Source organism: Quercus robur, chromosome 4 (assembly GCF_932294415.1).
Source record: "Quercus robur chromosome 4, dhQueRobu3.1, whole genome shotgun sequence".
NCBI classification, from domain to species: Eukaryota; Viridiplantae; Streptophyta; class Magnoliopsida; order Fagales; family Fagaceae; genus Quercus; species Quercus robur.
In genome coordinates this window covers 2,439,418-2,455,577 of record NC_065537.1, presented here as the reverse complement: position 1 = coordinate 2,455,577, position 16,160 = coordinate 2,439,418, and the positions used below count along the sequence as shown (strand labels likewise).

At 35.3% G+C, this 16,160-nt stretch overlaps 1 pseudogene; it reads left to right on the top strand.

The window, feature by feature from the left end:
- Window positions 1-1,361: 1,361 nt before the first annotated feature.
- LOC126720235 (organic cation/carnitine transporter 3-like) lies at window positions 1,362-13,951 on the top strand (annotated as a pseudogene).
- Window positions 13,952-16,160: the final 2,209 nt, after the last annotated feature.

Below are 16,160 nucleotides of genomic sequence, written 5' to 3'. Positions count from 1 at the left end.
TGTTCTATATGTTTTTATATAACATGCATACCAATTTTTATACTAATCGGATGTTATTTACTATTTGATCCATAAACTCATCTTTTATATATTATTTTAAACTACAAAAACTTGTATTTTAACAATTGATTGATGACATGACTACTAATCTTTGATCACCTTAAAATTTTGCAAGTATAGAGAATATACAAAGATAATGTAATCTAACGGTAGATTTGTCAATATTTGCATCAAATAAAAAAATATTAAATGATGTAATATTGCTTAAAGTTACACCAAGTGTAACTCTAAGTAATGTTACATCACCCAATAACTTGTTATAGAATTCATATTTTGAAAATCCCACTGTTGAATTATATGTTCTATATGTACTTAACATTCATGCCAATTTTTATATCAATTGGATGTCATTTACCATTTGATCCATAAACTCATTTTTTATGCATTATTTTAAACTACAAAAACTTGAATTTAAACAATTAATTGATGACATGACTATTAATTTTTGAACATCTTGAAATTTTGCAAGCATAGAAAATATACAAAGATAATATAATTTAACGGTGGATTTGTCAAAATTTATATCAAATTAAAAAATATTGAGTGGTGTAATATTACTTAAAGTTACACAAGGTGTAATTTTAACCCAACCCATATATATATATATATATATATATAGCAATGTTACACAACCCAATAACTTGTTATTGAATTAATATTTTGAAAATCCAACCATTGAATTACATATTTTATATGTTCTTAACGTGCATGCCAATTTTCATATCAATTGGATGTTATTTATCATTTGATCCATAAACTCATCTTTTATGCATTATTTTAAATTACAAAAACTTGAATTTTAACAATTGATTGATGATATGACTATTAATCTTTGATCACCTTGAAATTTTGCAAAAATTGAGAATATATGAAGATAATGTAATCTAATGGTGGATTTATCAATATTCGCATCCAATTAAAAAAGATTGAATGGTGTAATATTGCTTAAAGTTACACTAGGCGTAAGTTGAACCCAACCATATATATATATATATATATATATATTTCCGTAACAATTATGAATATGTACATGAAATAATAATGTAAACTAGTGTGATTGAATTTTTTTCCTTAAGCAATTGTTGTGTTTTTAAGTTTCGATGTGTGAGCTAGGAACAACGAGTAATGTGGGCATATCATCATGGATGAGTAGTTTTTATTGACTTCGTATTTTTGACATTTGCATGCTATGTACGTTTAGAAGTGACAAATTCTCTTTACGACCTAAAACATCTATAAAAGCCTTCACTCATTCACAGACCTCTCATTCCAACTCTACCTTTGCATAAACTTTGTTCCAAATGGCCAATTCAACTCCACTTCTCTTCCAGCCCAACTCGGTCGAGTCAGAAAGCAGCCCTCCACCTCTAGAGAAACACCATCCATCCCTTGATTCCGCCATTGAAAGGTGTATAGGAGATTTTGGGTGGGCCCAAATTTTCCAAACCATACTTGTATCCTTTGCATGGCTATTTGATGCACAACAAACATTCATTAGTGTCTTCACTGACCAATACCCAACATGGCACTGTACTACTCATCAACTTGGTTGCAACTCATTCTCCAACATTTGCTATCTTCCAAAGAATTGATGGGCATGGGATTGGCCTTCCTATACATCAATCATATCAGAATGGAACTTAGAGTGTTCTTCTTCCATTATCACTAGCTTACCTGCATCATCTTTCTTCATGGGTGGCCTAGTGGGTGGACTCATTCTTGCCACACTTGCTGATTCCTCACTTGGTCGCGAAAACATGCTCTCTCTTTCATGCTTAACCGTATCCCTATCTTCTTTGCTTACTGTGTTCTCCACCAACATATGGGTTTACTCAGCTTTAAGATTGGTTTGTGGGTTCGGACGTGCAACAATTGGAACTTATGCACTTGTGTTGTTAGGTTCTAAAGATTTAGGATTAAATGTTTAGAGTTCCAATTTGTATATGTTGGCAAACCAAGAACAAAAAAAAAACATGTCTAGAATGGGTGTTAGACATTGCTCAAAGTGTTCCAAGTCAAGACTCAAGAATGTTCAAGCTGCAGGAAAAGAAGTGATTTTCTGTGAAGCTCGATTAATTGAAGATCAAGCTCGACTGATTGAAAATCGTGAAAAAATCATTTCTGCAGAATTTTAAATCAAGCCCAAGCCCCCAAAAATGTTTACGGTTTCAATTTAACACTCCTAAGTATAAAAGGAAAACTCTAACTACGTTTTGATGACTTTTGGAAGACTTATGAGTTACTTCTGTGAGATCTGAGAGGTTCTATACTTTCTAACTCTACAAGTGTCTAGTAGAACAAGATCTACAATCAAGTGCTTATGGAATCTAGTTGTTGCAAGATCAACAAACGGTGATCTGAAACCTTTGAGTAGGATCTGAAAGTCACAAACGTGGGAGTTTGTGTTCTGCAAATCCAAGAGAGAAAGAGTCCGTTGATTCAGAGTTTGTACATGATCGTGTCAGTAAGTTACTAAAAGGAGGTAGCAATAGATTTAGGGTTAAATCTTATTGTAAAAATTTCAATTCTCTTTTAGTGGATTTGTTTTACCTTGAGGATTGTAGACACCTCATTTTGTACCCAGTTAATAAACCTTAGTCCTTGGTCCCAATGACAAGCTTGACATGTCTACAAAAGGTAATTGAAGTTATTTTGATAGTTTTGAAGTAATCACAACTCAAAAGTGCTAAAATCTAATTGAAAACGATGTTGAAAAATGATATTTTCTCACTATTTTGACCATAAATTTTGATCCACAAGGTCTTTTTTAGTACGGTTTGTTCCATTGGAAAGTAGACATTTTGAGCTTAAATTTGAATACAAATATTGCCTAATTTGGACTTAAATTGAGTGAGTTATGACAGTTTGAAGTTGGGCCATCAGAATAGTCAAAATTAGGGTTTTTGGGAACACATGCATGCACGAGGAGAATGCATTCGTATGCAGTTTCAAACCTGCGCATGCAAGATGCTTTCCAAATGCCCAAAACTTCATATTTTAGGGCTCAAACCCTATCTCGTTCATGGGGCCCAACCCTTAGACCCTTTGAAATGTCCAAAACCCTAAAAATAAGCCTAAAAATTGTAGTTTAAACATATAAATACATCCTTATACCTCCAAACTCAGATCCTAGCAAGATAGAGTGTATTTTTCACCTAAACTTCTCCAAAACACTTTTCTAACTCTTATTTTCTGTGCACACAGCCACCATGAATGTTTTTTTTTTTTTTTGTTGTACTAAACCTCTCTCTAGTAGTCTTAAGGCAGAAACTACTTTCTGAATCCTTTTTCAAAACAATCTCTTCAATAATGCCTTTATATTTTGAATTGTGATCACTTATGAAGCATTCAAATAATTTGATTCCTTTGATTGTCATTTGACCTTGTTGTGTAGGCACTGAGGAGCCGATTAAATATCAATCAAGTTTGTGTTCCATAGTAAGGTGAGTCTCTCTTCATGGCTTTTCCTTGATTTGGATCTTTTATAATTTGTGTTTTTGTTGTTCTTACTTAATTTATATGTTATTCATGATTAGAAATATGTTTTGTTTTGTTTTGTTTTGTCTCACTATGTTTTGATTGGAAAGTTGATATGATTGGATATATTGATGAACATGTTTTGATGTGTTAAGTGTTCTTGTTTCTTGTTAAATCCAATGCATGTTTAGGAATAGGTTTTTTTTTTTTTTTTTTTTAATCTTTGATATTTTTGTAGTTAGTTTAGGTGGTTTGGTTATATATAAGAAGCATGCTAGGTTTTGTTTAATTGTTGTTTGTTTTAAAATTGTGGTTCTGGGTGGTATGCGTACGCATCCTTGTGCCCAGAAACCCAAATTTAGGGTTCTTGCTATTTTGTTTGTTTTGGTTAGTTTTGATCACATGTTTAGGTCTTATTAAGTTTATTTTTTCACATGTTTAGGTATAGGGTTAGTAGAATAACATGTTTCACATACTTTAATTGTTGAATTGATAATTAGGGTTTATATCTTGGTTGAATCACATGAACATGCATTGATGCATAGGTGCGGTGGTGCTATAAGGTAAGTGAGGTAAGTCATGCATAATTACATGAACATGTATTTGATTTGGGTGATGAGGATGATCAGATTTCTTAATTGATGAATATGCTTGATTGGTGGTGATTATGATGTGTGAACGTGCTTGTTGCCTTGGATGAGATGAGATAGATGTATGCTAGGAGATGTGTATGCCATGATAGATGCATGCTAGGGTTTTAGGATGAAGATGTCATGTTTGTTTACTAGATGCATGTTAGTGTGTATATGAGTATAAAAGTGTTGAATATGCCTTTAATAGGGTTAAGATATAAGACACAATGAGAGGAAGTCAACTTTAGGATTAGGCAATTTTAAGTGTCTAACACGTTCTCAAGACTGTACCTTAACTCTGAACCCATATCTCTGATAGTAAGATCAATAGTCCTTCCTTGAGAGAACACTATATATATGGTTCCTAAACCATTACAAAATTAGGTTGCGACTCCCCGGTGGCAACTCTACTAGGGATAATGAGTTTAATTCCTATGTGTTCTATGTCTTAACCTTAATAAAGGCTCATTCTATACTTGTTTTCACACACATCACTTGGTTCTATTGTCCCTTTTACCTTGGTTGGTGATGAGTGGGAAGATGGAAGGCTTCATTTGGGCCCGAGTATTCTGAAGTTCATCCCACCAACTCATAATGTATGCCATTGCCTATGATGGGCTTTAAGTATGTTAACAGTTTACCACCAATCCACAAAGATCCACTTAGGCACTTGGTTGGAATCATGACCCACCTAGTTGTGAGTGGCCTACTTATCTATCCCTTTAGCTCTAAGGAGCCTATCCACACTTAGAGAGATCTTAGATCCTATCAAAAAGAGGGTACCCTTTATATCTCTTGTTTGTTCAACCATATATCTTGTGTTCACCTAATTCTAAAATGACAAATAAAAGATAAAAAATAAAGAATTGGAGGATGACCCAAAAGTTATGGTACACCCTAAGATAATGGGACAAAAAGAAAAGAAATTCTCACATATGAGAGACTTATCCCAAAGTCCAAAGGTATGTCTTAACTTGAAAGGTTTATAAGACCATAGCCTAGTTGCTATCATAAGCCCAAATCAAAAGTCCTCTTGAAAAGGAGAACCTTGGGCCTAGGGTAACAAATATGCTATGGACTTAGCATCCAAAATCCTACAAAGTCAATATGAATTTCCCTAATCTTGGGTCTCCTTGTTGTATGCCAAGGCCCAAAATGATGAGAGATTCATAGGTTTTGAGAGGAGGGCCACAATATGTTCTAGCTAGAGGGCTACTTCAAAAAATTTTCAAGAAAAGAAGAAAACCTTTTGCAAAGAAGAAAAGTTTTCAAAAAAAACTAATCTTTTGTAAATAATTTTTTTAAGAAGTGAAATTTTCAAAGCCCAATGAAAAAGGAAAAAAAGAAAAAAGAAAATGATTAAGGTGTGATTAAGGGTGAGATGAGTGACTTGCAATTGGATTCCAAGCAAAACTAAGGTGTGGAATGAGCTAGTGGATTTGTTTGTGGACCAAATCATCTTTAACACCGTGATTGATGTGACTTTGAGAGACTTGGAGACTACTAAGCAAGGGTTCAACAAGACATTTTATGAGTACATGATAAGGTTAAATAGCAAAGTTTCAAGGATAGTTAATAGGCCAAATGAAAAGGATCAGATTAGCATGATCATTAAGAACTTGCTTCTGGCATACAATAATAGGCTTTTGTCATTGCCTATCAATTCCTTTGAGGAGTTATGTGATTGTGGTATGAGAATTGAAGATGCCATTAACATTGGACAATTGGACCTAAGTGAAACCAAGTTTCAAGCAAAGAAAGTGTTCAATGAAGGAGAAAAGGGTGGTGCTCTCAACAATGTGAATGTTGCTCAACCACAAGAAAGGTTGTTCAATGATTTTCAAATGCCTTAATCAGAAGTACTAGTAGTCTTGACTGAGGGGGGCACCTCAAGCCACTTGATCCTACTCCATTTCCAAATCCAATCCCACCAAATTGGAATAGAAATGACCATTGTGCATTTCATCAAAGGATAGGGCACAAGACAAATAGTTGCCAAAGGTTGAAGCATGAAGTTCAAGATTTGATAGATCAAGGGGTGAACGCCAAGCCACAACCTCAAGAAATGGGCAAGTGAGAAATAAGTAAGAATGAATAGAGGGATGTGCTTAAGAGATTTGATCCATTTGAACACTTTTGCTAGAGGATGAGCCATTTCAATTTTGTTGAGTCTTTTTCAATTGTCATTAAGTCTATTTGAGTCTTTCCCTTGTTGTGTTGTCGAGTCTTTTCCTCTTATCATGTTGAGTCGTATTCCTTTAAATTCCCAAATCAATGTTATTTCACTTTCAATAAGATGGCCATTCAAGTGAGAGAGTGATGAGAGGTTCCTTGAAGCACAAGACATGAGTGAGTTCAAAGATGGGAAAGAGAAATTGAATGAATAACTTGTTTCATGTGGATGACACTACAATGATGAGAACTTGATGAGATGAAAAGGCTAACCTAGGTTTGGAAAGGCTAAGCAATCAAGGTTGAAGGAATGAAAGGCCATTTTTCTGCTACCCTTTTTACAATGAGAGATTATTTCCACTTGCTAACCTCGTAGAGCCTAGATGAATTCCTTCTTTATACCCATGCCAAGAGATTACCCCCTACACTAGGGGCATGTTCTTAAGAGATGGTGATTTGAAAGGGTTACCCTTAACACTAGGGGCATACTTTAATATTGGAAATGATCAACTCTATACTAGGGGAAAATTTTGTGGATGAATGATAAAGAAATGTGATGATGATTTATAAGTAACATGATATCTTTTCCCAACAAGGGATATGGTAAAAGAAAAAAAGAGAAAAGAAAAAAAAAAAGAAAAAAAAAAAGGAAAGGAAGAGATAGAAGAAAACAATGCAAGCACAAGATGAGTAGTAATCCTTGGCAATTAGGATACCTTGGGAAGAAAATTGAATTTGAGCCTCAAATATCTTTTCATTCTTAAGCCTTAGAATCTCAACCTCATTATAGTCCAAAAATAAGTCCTCTCTGATCAGTTGAGATTGTTTAGCCTACAAATTCTGGAAAGTCTAGCCTTAGTTGTGAAAAAAAAAAAAAAAAAAAAAAAAAAAAGGAAGAAAGGCTCGCTAGGTTGAAAACCTGAAAGGGCAATCTAGGCAAAAGTTAGGGTACCTTGAAAAGAAGTGAGCAACAAGAAAAATAGTGAACTCACTCCAAGCTAGGGGCAAGTCATGAATGGGAATGACAAAGGAATGGAATATATAAGGAAAGATGAGACTAACTTCAAGCTAAAACAACCATGATGAGGAGAAAAATAACCATACGTGAAAGATAAGTTGATTTAGGAGAATACAATAAGAGGGAAATGAGAGAAGTGAGGTGCGCATGTTAAAATAAAGACATTGTTGTGCAAAATCATTTGGATCTATGATCCCTTGTTTTTACCTCCTTTCTTCAACTCTTTCAAATTTTCTTCAAGGTCCTCTTTGTATTCAAATCATGTTGTGGTCTACTATCTCTAAACTCTTGTTGTGTTTGAAATGTTTCTGGTCTAGAGTCTCTTCCAAAGGCAAAAGGTTCATAATAATAACAATAAAGTGAACAAATGATGTGTTGAGTAAATATGTGCCCCCATAAAAAGAAATGAATGCAATGAACCCATGACCTAATCAACTCTTCCTTGATAATGCTTTAAAGAGAAAAAGCAATTTTTAGTCCAAAAGAATGGGAAATAAAATTTAAAGGAAAAGAAAAAAAGAAGAAGAAAGAAAGTGAGATGTTGAAAATAAAGAAAAGAAAAAAAATGAAGGTTCACAAAGAAAATGAGAGGAGAAAAAGAAAGAATGGAGATGAGAAGAGAAAGAATAAAAGAAAAGAAGACGGAAGAGAGAGAGAAAAAAAAAGATGAGAAGAGAAAAACAAATAAAAAGAGAAAAAAAATGATGAAAAAAAATAAATAAAGAGAAGATTAAGAGGAATGATGTGATATGTTGTGCTTGGTTCTATCTTGATGTGTTTGGACCAAACCTAATGTGCCCATTGTGCTTTTTCAGTCCTGATGTGTTTGGACTTAGCCTGATGTGACCTGTTGTAATTGGTTCAGTATTGATGTGTTTTGGACCTAACCTGATGTGACTCGTTGTGCTTGGTTTTGTCCTAATGTATTTGGACTAAACATGATGTGATATGTTGTACTTGGTTCTATCCTGATGTGTTTGGACCAAACCTGATGTGATTCGTTGTGTTGATAGGACCTAATTGTTGTGACAAATCTAAAAGATTCAAGAAAGCTTCAAAATTCAAAAATGAATTCAATAATTCAAGTGAGAGATTGGCACTTAAGGAGAAAGTCATGAATTTCAAAAGAAAGATTTCAAGATTCAAAAATCCAAAAGAGGTTTCAAAAATGGAAGAAAGTTTTCAAAGATGGATGGATTTGAATGATGAATTTCATAAATAATATTGATTTCCTTAAGTAATAATTTCTTCTGGAAATAAATGATGTGTCTTGAATGATGAGTTCCTTTATGTGAGATGTTAAGTCTCTTGAACCTTTTAATGTCGTGTTGATGTGCTTATGATGATATGCGTATGTTTATGATGTTGTGTTGATGTGTTTTTGATGTTGTGATGTGTGAGTTTGGCTTGAGATAGTAGCCATTCTTGTTGTGTTTCTTTGATTCTAAGTTCAGGATAGCAAACTTAGGATCTTTGATGACTGATGTTGTGTTTATGATGTGTTGATGTGTTTCTGTTGGTTTAGGATAGTAGCCATTCTTGTTGTGTTCATGATGTGTTGTTAATGTGATGATAACATGATATGATGATGTGATGAGTTTTCTTCTGGCTTGGGATAGTAGCCGCTTTTTGTTTTTCCCTTTACCAAAGGTTTAGGATAACAAACCTAGGAGAATAGGGACTCGTAGAATCCAGTGATTGGATTTTGCACCCACGCCCAATGTTTGCTTGCATGTTTGCGTGTAAGTGTTGTGTGCATGTGTGGACTTAAAGTTTATTAACCTACAAAATGGTTTGTCTCTTCAAGCTTTTGACTACACTTGCAGAGCAAGTATAGCCAAAAGAAGGGCATACAGTTAATAAACTTTAGTCCCTGGTCCCAATGACGAGTTTGCAGGTCTACAAAAGGTAATTGAAGTTATTTTGATAGTTTAGAAGTAATTACAACTCAAAAGTACTCAAATTTCTTTGAAAACAATGCTGAAAAATGACATTTCTTCATTGTTTTTACCATAATGTTTGATTGACAAATAATTTTTGAGTGAGATTTATTTCATTGGAAAGTAGACATCCTGAGCTTCAATTTGAACATATATTTGGCCTAATTTGGAGTTAAATTGAGTGAGTTATGACCGTTTGAAATAGGCCCATTAGAGTTGTCAAAATTAGGATTTCTGGGAACACATGTGTGCGTGAGGAGAATGCATGTGTATGTAGCTTCAAGCCTGTGCACACAAGCTGCTTTCCAGAGGCCCAAAACTTCATGTTTTAGAGCCCAAATCCTACCTCTTTGATGAGGCCCGGCCCCTAGACCCTTTGGAATGTCCAAAACCCTAAAAATAAGCATGAAAACCCTAGTTTAAACATATAAATACATACTTATGCCTCCAAACTTAGACCCTAGCAAGAGATAGTGGATTTTTCACCTAAACTTCTCTAAAACACTTTTCTAACTCTTATTTTCTGCACACACAACCATCATGAACATTTTTTTTTGTTCTTCAAAACCTCTCTTTAATAGTCTTAAGGCAGAAACTACTTTCTAGATTCTTACAAAACCGTTTTCAAAACAATCTCTTCAATAATGCTTTTTTATTTTGAGTTGTGATCACTTATGAACTATTGAAATAATTTGATTCCTTTGATTGTCATTTGATTTTGTTGTGTAGGCACTAAGGGGTCGGTTAAATATCAATCAAGTTTGTGTTCCGTAGCAAGGTGAATCTCTCTTCATGGCTTTTCCTTGATTTGTATCTTTTATAATTTGTGTTTTTGTTTTTCTTACTTAATTTATATGTTATTCATGCTTAGAAACATATTTTGTTTTGTTTTGTCTCACCATGTTTTGATTGGAAAGTTAATATGATTGGATATTGATGAACATGTTTTGATATGTTTAGTGTTGTTCTTATTTATTGTTAAATATAATGCATGTTTAGGAATAGGTGTTGTTTGTTTTTCCTTTTTTATTTATTTTATTTATTTTTATCTTTGATAATTTTTTTGGTAGTTTAGGTGATTTGGTAATATATTATAAGCATGCTAGGTTTTATTTATTTATTTATTTATTGTTATTTGTTACTTGTTTTAAAACTGTGTTTCTAGGCAATATGCGTGCGCATATTTATGTATGCATATGCATACTAGAGTCATGCGTACACATACTTCCTCATGCCCAGAAACCCAAATATGGGGTTCTTGTTATTTTGTTTGTTTTGGTTAGTTTTAATCACATGTTTAGATCTTGTCGAGTCTAGTTTTTCACATGTTTAGGTCTAGGGTTAGTAGAATAACGTGTTTCACATGCTTTGATTGTGGAATTGATAATTAAGGTTTATATCATGTTTTGATTGGAAAGTTAATATGATTGGATATTGATGAACATGTTTTGATGTGTTAAGTGTTGTTCTTATTTATTGTTAAATATAATGCATGTTTAGGAATAGGTGTTGTTTGTTTTTCCTTTTTTATTTATTTTATTTTATTTTATTTATTTTTATCTTTGATAATTTTTTTGGTAGTTTAGGTGATTTGGTAATATATTATAAGCATGCTAGGTTTTATTTATTTATTTATTGTTATTTGTTACTTGTTTTAAAACTGTGTTTCTAGGCAATATGCGTGCACATATTTATGTATGCATATGCATACTAGAGTCATGCGTACACATACTTCCTCATGCCCAGAAACCCAAATATGGGGTTCTTGTTATTTTGTTTGTTTTGGTTAGTTTTAATCACATGTTTAGATCTTGTCGAGTCTAGTTTTTCACATGTTTAGGTCTAGGGTTAGTAGAATAACGTGTTTCACATGCTTTGATTGTGGAATTGATAATTAAGGTTTATATCTTGGTTGAATCACATGAACATGCATATGAACATGAAGATACATTGATGCATAGGTGCTGTGGTGCTATGAGGTAAGTGAGGTAAGTCATGCATAATTAAATGAACATGCATTTGATTTGGTTAATGAACATGATGAAATTTCTTGATTGATGAACATGATGTATATGCTTGATTAATTCCCTTGATTGGTGGTGATTATGATGTGTGAACGTGCTTGCTACCTTGGATGAGATGAGATAGATGTATGTTAGGAGATGTGTATGCCATGATAGATGTATGCTAGGGTTTTTGGATGAAGATGCCATATTTTTTTACTAGATGCATGTTAGCGTGTTGAATATGCCTTTAATAGGGTTAAGACATAAGACACAATAAAGGGAAGCCAACCTTAGGGTTAGGCGGTTTTGGATGCTTAATACCTTCCCAAGACCGTACTTTAACTCCGAACCCATATCTCTGGTAGTAAGATCAATGGTCCTTCCTCGGGAGGACGCTATATATATGGTTCCTAAACCATTAAAAAAACTAAGTGGCAACTCCCTATTGTGTCCACAAGGATAGCTAGGTTAAATCCTCTCCAGGTTTTTACCTTGAAGTGGTTCGTTTCATTGGTCTTCTTAGGTGATCATATCTGTGTGTTATTTACTTTTCCACTGTTTGCATAATATGATCTTTCTTTGTTTAACCCAGATCTCGTAATTAACCTAAGTAATCACTTGGCTAATATATTAGGTTAAACTATCTACTTTAAGAGGTCTAAACAAATAAACATGTGTTAACAATTGAGCTTGTGGGAAAAAGGTGGCGAGGCCAAGTGGGTGCGATAGGATTCTTTTGTTTCACAATAGGGGTCTTGATAGGCCAAAAATTTATCGACCCCTTGCGATAAATTAATTGATTAATTAGCCCAGTTTATTAATTAATCAAATTAACATACAATATGCGTGGCAGCATAAACAAATCACCAACTAAGTTAAATGTAGTGGAAAGTAAATTTGACATGATGATTTGTTTACGAATGAGGAAAACCAACACGGCAAAAACCCCACTAGGTGATTTTAAGGTCACCACTCTTGAGAATCCACTATTATCAAAACAAGCGGTTACAAGTAAAGGAATCCCAGTACCTTATACCAACCTACAGTTGAACCCTTATCCCAATACCTAATTGGACTTGTTCTGTAGTGAAAATCTCTTCTTGTAATGCACGGCTCCCAGTAAATGACTAACCAATTGCGTGGATCCTAGTACGCGACTTCAATCACCAACTAGAGAAGGTTGTTGGCTGCAAAGTTCTTCAGTTTATCACACAATGAAGATCGAGAAGCTTCTTGGTTACAAAACCCTACGGTGCACAAACACAGCAGCTTCTTCACAAGAAAGATGAACTAGGGCAAATTCAGTTTTTTGTCACAATTTGCTTGAACAAACTTTGCTCAACACTTGTACAACTTGTGTCACCTTTGGCGGCCCTTAAAATAACCCTTTTATATGTTTAGGGTTGTGAGAAAAGAAAGCCCAAACATATAATCAAGGATTAAATGAAAAACAGTCCTGAAAAACTAAACTTTATAAACCTCGACAGATACCTGTCTGTCGAGCTACTGTCAAGCCACGAGCTAGAACAACTCTTCAAGGCTTGATAGATTGCTAGCTATCGAGCTAGCTGTTGAGTTTTAATAACAACACTTTTCTCACTTGAATCTTGGACAGACTTGCATGACTTTAACACTTGAACTATCCAATTACAAGTAAAGTGCGTTTTGTCAAAGGATTAACCAATTACATAAAATAGTGACACATATTCCTAGCAAGTAAATCACATATGTCCTAACAGGTTTTATCACTACCATCTATAGCTTATTGGAATAGAGGTTCATCATGGAGATCTCTCTATTTATGGACTTCTATCTAGGAATCTTGTATTCTATGTTAGTTCACTTCTTTGTTTGTGAGTCACCCAGATGGCTATTTTTTCATGGACGTAAAGAAAAAGCAGTGGCGACATTGAAAAGCATTGCACCACCTAGCCATTATAGTTGTTCAACCTGGAGCTTCTCTGGGGTTTCGTTTTAGCAAGAAATGTGACATAATGGGAATGTTTACTCAGCTTTCAAAATGTTGTTGCAAAAAAAAAGGCCTTTGAAAGGTTGTCACCGGTTATGGTAATAGGTTTTGGGATTGGCATGGTGTACTATGGCATGCCATTAGGCCTAGGAAACTTGTCATTCAATCTCTACTTGAGTGTCACTTTCAATGCCTTATCAGAGATACTGTCTTCATTGTTCATTATCTTGCTCATAGGTAAGTTGAACAGAAAATTTTCAGTGCCTACTTTCACAATGATTAGTGGGATTTTTAGAGTCATGTGTGCTTTGAAAGGCCAGGTGTGGACGAGATTCCAAATTGGACTTGAGCAAATATCTTTCTTCTGTGCTTGTACTGCTTTCAATATATTACTCATATTCACAATAGAGTTGTTCCCTACTTGGGTGAGGAACTCAGCTGCTATGTCGGTGAGACAAGCACTTGTGTTTGGTGGTGTCTTTGGTCCGATGCTAGTGGTTGTTGAGAGAAAAAAAGGAATTTCATCATATGGTGTGTTTGGGTTGGTGATAGGGTGTTGTGGGCTGCTTGCAGTATGTTTGCCAGAGACAAGGGGTAGAGCACTTTGTGATACAATGGATGAGGAAGAACACAAAGAGAATGCAGCTTGTAATGGGGAAGGTGATGTCATGGCTTAATTAGCTTTTGGTTTGCTCAAATTATGTAAAAATAATTATAGGTTGTGTGTAGTGGTTGGTCAAAACTATTCAAGACAAACAACATTTATTTTTCATAAGATTTTTATTGTTGAAGGTTTTACACTATTGATTTGGTTGTATTTTTTTTTCCTTTTTTTATGTGTAAGAGCATTCACATCCATGTTTGTATAAAATTTGCTATTTTATATCTTAAAAAATTATTTTATCTATTATATCATCCTACTTTATAGTACACTTAACATCCCAGTTTTTATTTTTTAATACAATACAATACAATACAATACAATAAAATAATATAACTACACCATAAAATATTATAAATCTCTCCTCTCTTTACCTCTCCGTCTCCTTTCTCCATCCAGCATCCCCAGTTCAAATGCAAGTCCCCAACCACCAGCCACCAAAATCGAAGCCCAAGCACCACCGAAACAACCTAGCACCATTGAAACAACCCAACCCACACCAATTTAAACAAGCTCCAGCCACCGAAATAACCCAACACCACCGAAACAACCTAACCTGCATCGATTAAAAGAAGCCCAACCACCAAAACAACATAGCAGCACCGAAATAACCCAACCCACACCAATTCAAACAAGCCCCAACCACCAAAACTAACCCAGCACAACCGAAATCAAGCCAAACCACACCAATTCAAGCTAAAACAGTTTTAACATCATTGTTCTAAGAATTAACATTATTAGTAGGTGAAGCAAACATAGTACTTGTGCGCGCCGGAAATGAGACTGTTGGGCCTAACCTCACTTGGGCTCACAACTTATTTATAGGGTGGGCTTTAGGATTTCCTACTTTGGGTCATTCTCGGCACAGAAACTCAGAGTAATATCCCTCCTCCCTTCCTAAATGACTATTTTTTCTCCCCTTTTTTTTCTGAACCCCTCTTTCTTCCCCAACTTCTCCTATTTATAGCTCTAAGTTAGTGGGGAGATCATGATTACTGCCATTGTTAGTGCAATTGAAGGTCCAATATTATCTGTTGTAAGTGGATGTTTAGGTGAGAGTGGAATGCAGCGATTATGGCTTTGGAACTTGGTTCCAACTCAGGTGAATATGCTCGGTAGTGATGTTTCATGAACTGCCGAGCATCCTATGGTACGTCCGGACAAGGTTTCATTAATTGTTCAGGAAATTTATGTCAAGCATAGGTCACGGGCCGAGGCTCAAAACTCGTAGTACGTGAAGGTAGTTTCAAGCAGAATTTAAAGTGATGGGGCCATGCCACTGGACCTAAGCCTAGGGCCCATCTGGGTCTTGGGACCTTGGTGCCGTACATTAGCCCCCCCTTGATTCATACCCAACTGTCGGGAAGAATCAAGGAGCCGACTAAGCCTTTTGATTTCGAAAGTCCTACGACCAGGGACTCATGCGGTTATGGCTTCTCATTAATGCTTTTCTCAAAAGACGCGTTATTCCGGGGCGCCAGGTTCAGTTGTCATTATTGCCTGACGGTTCGTGAACCGAAGCGGCACGCATGTCGGTTATCTTTGGCACTCGCAGGGTCTTTCGTGAATCGTGCCCATTTATTGCTGATTAAACGTTCCCATGCCCTCTTCTGCTCCTATAAATAGCTCTCTTTAGAACATTCTTTCACTTTTTCCACCTCTGATTTCTTGAGCTTACTCTCTGCCGATCACTTCTTTGTACGTTTACTCACCAGCCCAGAGTTCCTTTCTCCTTTAGAACCCAAAGTAAGTTCTCTTCCCTTTCCTATTCCTTCAACTTATTTCTACGAGTTCCCTTTCACAGTATTAAGTTTCAAAAATGGGTTACTCTTATCTCCTGGAGGCCCCGGCTGCCTTGGCCATTTTTAGGCAAAAGTTTAATGTTCCCGATGACGTGGAAGTGGCTTACTGCCACAAGAGCGAAATCGCTCTCCACCGAGGGCATGGTACAACCTTTTTTCCTTTAATGGCAATTCTAGAGGATGGACTTAGGTTCCCCTAGATCCCCTTTTGATTAACACACTTAGGTACTACAAGCTGTGTTCCGACCAGCTTCCCCCCAACTTTTACTGGGTAGTTAGTTGCGTTAGTAGGTTGAACCACACCTTTGATTTACAGTTAGATTACGATGATATTAACCACATGTATAGTCTCTGTGGGAACAAAGCTTCCAACTTTTACCTAAAAACTAGAGATAATCGGGTACGACTGATATCATGCCTACT